Source organism: Protobothrops mucrosquamatus, unplaced genomic scaffold (assembly GCF_001527695.2).
Source record: "Protobothrops mucrosquamatus isolate PMUCROS unplaced genomic scaffold, P.Mucros_1.0 scaffold2456, whole genome shotgun sequence".
NCBI classification, from domain to species: domain Eukaryota; kingdom Metazoa; phylum Chordata; class Lepidosauria; order Squamata; family Viperidae; genus Protobothrops; species Protobothrops mucrosquamatus.
This window is the reverse complement of record NW_015388528.1, coordinates 34,033-40,859: the sequence shown is the minus strand read 5'-3', so window position 1 is coordinate 40,859 and position 6,827 is coordinate 34,033. Positions and strand designations below refer to the sequence as shown.

The 6,827-nt window shown below is 38.8% G+C and overlaps 1 protein-coding gene across 1 annotated transcript in view; it reads right to left on the bottom strand.

Moving 5' to 3' along the window:
- Nucleotides 1-4,883, bottom strand: part of LOC107295717 (integrin beta-5-like) — a gene marked incomplete at its 3' end in the record, with an annotated part of 58,717 nt that extends 53,834 nt beyond the window's left edge. The window contains exon 1 of the mRNA XM_029285906.1: nt 4,798-4,883. The remainder of the gene's footprint in view (nt 1-4,797) is intronic.
- Between the last annotated feature and the right edge of the window lie 1,944 nt (nt 4,884-6,827).

Below are 6,827 nucleotides of genomic sequence, written 5' to 3'. Positions count from 1 at the left end.
ACATTACAGTGGGAGCCATACAGTTCTCTGGACAGATGCTGTTCCAGAGGTCAACTCCCACAACAGAGAAGATATACTTGCTAGGACTCAAAAGATGACACTGACTGAAAGGGCCTGGAACCCATCCAGTATGCCTCATCTTACCAGATGGGCAGAAATTACAGAAGATAAGCAAGACCCCAAATAACCATGCTCAGTGCCATGAACGGTTTTATAAGGTGGTATGTAACACTTTGTATTGTCCCTGAGAGTCCACTGGCAACTGCATTGGTTGCTGAGTAGTGGCATTATATAGAAATGATCCATGAAAATGCTTTCTTGGCCATAGCTGATACCTGATTTTTGAGCAGGGCCTGTGAGTCCAAGACAACCACCAAGTTGCACACCAGGGGCTGATGGACATTATTGTTATAGTTTCCTAGTGCAAATTGTTCTTGAGAAAGTCAGATATTGCCAATCATGACTTCTCATAAGCAGAATCAGATATGGTACTTGTAATAATATCATGCATCCATAAATAAGATTCATTCCTGCCTATGTAATTGTCAGCCCCACTAAGCAGATCAGATGAAGAAATCAACTCTACAGGAAGGCTAAACGTATGTTTGTTCATTTATTTTTTTCAGAAGTCACAAAATGTGGAATTCACTAAATGTTCCAGTAACTAATTTGTTAGTTGTGCTAATGCTTAAGACTATGAGCTTGGACACCTGCTCTTCAGAGCCATCCGCTCTTGGTTAACTAAAGCTGCCCAGGGGATGTCATATAGGTGGGTCCTGGTCCTGGTAGCGAATTCCTCCATTCCTTAAGGAAGCGTTAGTTTGCCCCCTTATTAAGAAACCATCACTGGAGCCCATAAAACTGGACAATTTTCACCCAGTATCTAGAATGCTTTTTTTTTAATTTTTAATTTTAATGATGTATTTTTGTTGTGCATTGGCCAGAATCATATGTTGTGAGATGGGCAGCTACATAAATGTATTATATACCTATATAGCAATAGCATTTAGACTAATATACCATCCCATGGTGCTTTCCACCTGGCACTTTCTGGGTGGTTTAGAATGTAGAAGCATTATTTGCATATTGCCCCCAATAATCTGGGTCCTCATTTTACCGACCTTGGAAGAATGGAAAGCTGAGCCCCATCAGGATCAAACTCCAGACTATAGGCAGAGTTTGCCTGTAATACTGCACTTAACCACTGTGCAACTGAGGCTCTAAATATAAATAAATAAATCTTCCTCAAGATAATGTTCTTTACCATTCCACTGAGTTCTTCAGAGCCAGAGAAAATGTTCTCCCCCAGTGAAGCATTGACTATTTTCTAGTCTCAGTTCCTCACATTCATCACAGCAACTTGAAGGAGCTAAAAGATACATAGTTCAAGCCTGCAGATGACAGCAATCATACTAGGGAACACTCTCCTTCATCAAAATCAGAGGTACTGTGCTTCAGTAGCTCATTCCTTTAATATGCAGGACCAACTGATGGGGAGAAGGGGATGGTTTACTGTGTTCTTACTTGTAGAGGCCTATAGGATTCATTTCTATGTAAAAGCATTGGAAGAAGTCATCCATTAGTTAAGGTGATGTGCCACTAATATTCTAAAATGCTGAGTTGTGCATTCCACCCAGAGTTCTGACAATGATGTTGTAGAACTCTTTTGGTTTGGTATTTTGTTGATGTATGGAGAGGATGAACCAACCTAAGAAGAACCTCAGAAAGATGAAATGCTTGTTTCTACAGCATGGATCTCTTTCTGCTCTGGTGATACCTATGGTTGAAGTGCCATTCCCCTTGAAAGAGCAAGGGTTGGGGTTCTCCTATTCACGGTTCTTAGACAGCAGGTGGAATTTGTGGCTGATGGTCACTCTTGCTTCATTCTGGCTCCTTATTGCTTTTTATGCTAATTTCATTTTATTTAGCTATATTATTTTGATTTTATTGTCTTTGGTTATTGTTTTATGTCTTCTATATAATGCACTGCAGGGAATAATTTGAAGTTTGGTGGTCTAAAAATTCAGACAGATAGTAACTGAGTCATTTGTGGAGCAATGTCTTCTCTACAACCCAGCTCAGCTTTAGAAAAGTGCAAACTATTGTATGTTTTAATTAAGAATATGTAAATCAGGCTGCCTGAAAATTCTCATTGTAATTTCAACATATCTCTATTTTGCTGGCTTAGGAATGGGTGGTTAAGAGAGCCATCCAAAGACACAAGATAAGAGTTGTGAAGGTCATTGCAAGTCTCCTTTGGATTTTGAACTTTACTCTAAGAGGTTCAATAACAAAGCATTTTTAACTTTATTCATATCAGAAGAGGCAGAATAGTTTGCAATCTGAGGAACCAGGAAAATAAAATAGCTCTCCCAAATTTAGCTAATCCATAATATGAGGTAGAAATGTACATTGTCTATTGATTTTTCCATCAATCTATAAATTACAAAGAGAGACAGGGCACTGTCAGATACTAAGCACTCCCTTCCATCTATTCCAGCATTAAAAAAAAATCAAAATAAGCACTGCTGCAATCTCCACTCTTGAATTTTCTGATGTAGACTCTTCATGGTATAATATAAATAATCAGCTCTAAAATTACTTATTCACTTTAACTACTTTTCTTGGAATGGCATTCCTTTTTTCACACCTTGCCCTCAAGGGATACATATCCCCAAAGCATGTCATTGCTGTACACCACATCTGGGGTTTTTTTCTGAAAACAGAAATATAAGAGAAGCTTTCATCTCTAAAAAAACAAAAAAAGGCCTCCAGAATCAAAGATCTCAGATGAAGCATGTTTTTCATCAAAATACCATCTAATTATTTCATGAAATACTGGTATAACCTGTTAGTGCCTAAGCTTCATAAGCTCATTAGCCATTGTTAGAACTGGTTTTTTTTAAAAAAAAAGTCATATCATTAGATCAAAATTATGTTGGTATAATTATATTGGTAACTGGCAAATTGGTAAAATTATATAATATAATTATATTAGCAACTGTTCTTGAATAGGAATACCTAAAATTTCCTCTCTTTTTCCTTTCTCCCCCAAAAGTGTTCCTTCTGAATTGCAGATTAAAGAGCAATAGAATTTCTGCATGTGCAGTATTATTAAACACCTAGCTTTTGAAGCTTATTCTGAAAATGTTAAGAATGCCAAAAAGAGATTAGACTATGAGTCTCTTACAAATTCATGAAGTCATATATTCTGATGCCACCATTTCAAATGAAACATTTTGGATAACAGAGGAAATGAAAACCCATTAAACAGAAAGTTTTTCTCTCCTACAAATGAAAGGAAGATTAATTGATGCGGAATTCTGCCCGTGGGTGAGGTATTTGCATCCAGTAACTTGGGGAATCGTATCCTAGGAACCTGGATGCTAGATTCGAATTTTAAAACCCAAATCTTATTCCACAGAAATCCAAACTTCATGAGACATTTTTATGAATAAAAGTATATAATTTTGTGGGATACAGTATCTTAATTTTTCCCCTCCACAATAAGTACTTGCCTTAAAATGAGGCGAAGACATTTAGAATGTCTCCTATAACTGTTTACAACTACTATAAGATAGTCAGCTTTTCCAGCCTAGCTCAAAAGCCTTGTTATTATTGGCAGTGGCATCATTCAAGGAGGATATTTCAATTGAAAAATTACTGTAGGCTTCAGGAATTATTTCATATACAATAGTCCTTTACCCTCTAATCAGGTTTGAAAAGCCTTCACAATTGATTTGACTATGCTTCATCATAAACTACTGATGATTGCCCCAAAAGAGCAGTCACAACAATCTCCTGTATAAACATTTGTGTTGGCAGGACTATTAAAAACACTTGCATTTTCTGCGCCAAGAAAATAACATAAATTCTTCTTAATATGGCTGAATCCTCACCAATATTTTCTGCCTTTTAGATGTCCCCACACCAGTGGCACACTTGTCGTAAATATTAACTTCTTACAAGGTGGCTCCAAGCCAAGGTTTGGAGGAAGCCAATCTTCTCCTAGGCCCTCGCTTTTGATTTAAAAAAAAAAAAAGCCCTGGAGATATCAACTAACTGTACATGCCCCTTAGTCTCAAATGTCTTGTTGTAAATCTAAAGTCACAGCATATGAGGAATGTTCTAGCAGTTATTATGGCAAGTGTTCAACTGAATTAAAGATGTCCTTAAGAGCCAATTTCCATAATGGGATGGTAGTTTTTGAGTTGCATAATAATCTTCTCCAAGCCAGAGCCAAAATAACATTTAAAAAGTCAAGCGTCTTAGCTTAAGGAACAAGATGTATCCACTCTATAGCAGAGGCCCCAAACCTTTTGGGCATCAGAGACCGATTCTGTGGATAAAGATATTTCCGCGGATCAGAGGGGGCGTGGTTTTGTGTGCTGCCTGCATCCAGCAGAAGGGGCTTCACTTGTTTGAGTGGCCCAATTGCTGGTATGACGCGGCCCAGTGCCNAAGCGTCTTAGCTTAAGGAACAAGATGTATCCACTCTATAGCAGAGGCCCCAAACCTTTTGGGCATCAGAGACCGATTCTGTGGATAAAGATATTTCCGCGGATCAGAGGGGGCGTGGTTTTGTGTGCTGCCTGCATCCAGCAGAAGGGGCTTCACTTGTTTGAGTGGCCCAATTGCTGGTATGACGCGGCCCAGTGCCGGTCCACGGACCAGGGGTTGGGGACCCTTGCCCTATAGCATTTTTCTTTAAGGGTGAAAACTTGTCAGGAAAGATCTGAGGTTAGAAATGTCCAGGATGCGATATGCTTTGCTAGGGAGAAAGAAAGAGGAACATACCTCTTTAAAGCACCAAGCACACTTGGGATGAACGAGCAAGCATTCTTCACAGGAGGTAGCATTGCCGCTTGAACAAACACTGAGACCTTTAAAGAAGAAAACAGAAAAGCTGAAAAAAAAACCCAAGAAAAAAAACCCCAGAGATTTTAATGCCGCTCCCCTAGAACAAGAGTAGCTTGTCCATATCATCACGTAAAAGCTTTGCTTCGCAATGGAGAAGATAAAGTTATCTTCTCCAAGGTTCACAGTGGCTAATAAAAGCAATAATAAGAAAAAAATAAAAGATATGTGACTAAAAAAAGAATGGAAACATTAAGAATACATTACAGATAGTCCTCGACTTACAACCACAATTGAGCCCAAAATTTCTGTTGCTAATTGAAACATCTGTTAAGTGAGTTTTGCCCCATTTTACAACCTGTCTTGTCACAGTTGTTAAGCGGAATGTGACCCCAGGTCACAGCAATTGTCATAAATATGGGTCAGTTGCCAAGCATCTGACCATGGGGATGCTGCAATGGTCGTAAGTGTGAACAATGATCATAAGTCACTTTTTCCAGTACCGTTGTAACTTCCGTCCCTAAATGAACTGTTGTAAGTCAAGGACTACCTGTATTTTACAAAATAAATAGCATACAATAGCCTTTTTTATCCTCCAAGAATCTATTTGAATAAAAATGCCCATAAAATAAAGATTACAGAAAAAGACAAGCTTGAACTCATTAGGCAGGACATTTCAAAGTCTAAGGACTGTAACCAGGAAGGCATTTCATAAAATCCTTAAAGCAGGGATGGAGAAAAGGAATATGAAGTCACTCCAATCTTCTTAGACAACAAACTCCTTTGGTGTCCACCAAGTTCTCTGTCCCATATGACTTCTTAAGAAATACTTTTTAAAACCAGATACAAAATAGCAAGCTGTATGCAACAAATTCTATTTATTTATCTATCTATCTATAGCAACTTATTTGGGCTCTTCAAATACCCCATTGTGTTCTTAGAGAACATGCTGGTTCACCTTCTGACAAATGGAATTTTTAATTAATTATTTCCAGCAAAACAGTCAATTTGTGCAAAGATACGACCTAATTGCAGTTATTTTGTCAGCCTGCCCATCATATACCCTTAACATTCCAAATGTATTTCTAGCCCTACAAGGAAGTCTTATCTCTGGCCTGAAGCCTTGGCAGACTGATAAAGGAGAACAGCCTTTCAAACATCTTGGTTTCAAGACACAATGTAACAGAGCATTCCAAGTCATTGTACAATCTTTTTATACTTACAATAAATTCTTATATTCACAGTGTTGTTTCTATATTGTGGGTAACATACTAGATTCTAGTAAGAAGCACTGTATTATATACACGGTCATTGCCCTTTTATTATTCTGCGTGCAAAATTAATCAAATAAATGCTCCCGTTTAAAGCATTTCCTGAATTTGAGATTACTGGTCAATGATGCCTATAACATCTTTGTTATATTGTCTCCTTGATTATCCTTCCTTCTGAGCTGCAAGCTCCTAAATCAGTCCTTAGATATGCAATATGTAGATTTAAACTGGTAGCTTTAACCACGTTGCAGCTAAAACCAAGGAGAAGTCATATTCACCAATAGCTAAAATTTGTGAAATTCTATTATTTCCATTTTGGTTATGGAATACATGGTTTTGACATAACAGCACGTTGACAAATGAGATATGAATCAAGCTGGAAGTCTCTCTCTCTCTCTCTCTCAGCAATGAGATAGTATCATTACAGATCTTGACACTTCCTAGCTCAGTGGTTCTCAACCTTTTTAATGCCTCGACCCCCAACAGGTCGTAAGTCGAGGACTAAACCGGTTGTAAGTTGAGGACTAAACCGGTCGTAAGTCGAGGACTATCTAACCGGTCGTAAGTCGAGGACTTTCCCTGCCCGGGAGCGCCGCGCATGCGTGGTTCCGCCCCCTGCGCCGGCCGAGGCGTAGCTGGCAAGCGGCAGAGACGGAGCAGGCCGACCACCAGCTGGCCCAGCCCAAGGGAGGTAAGGCA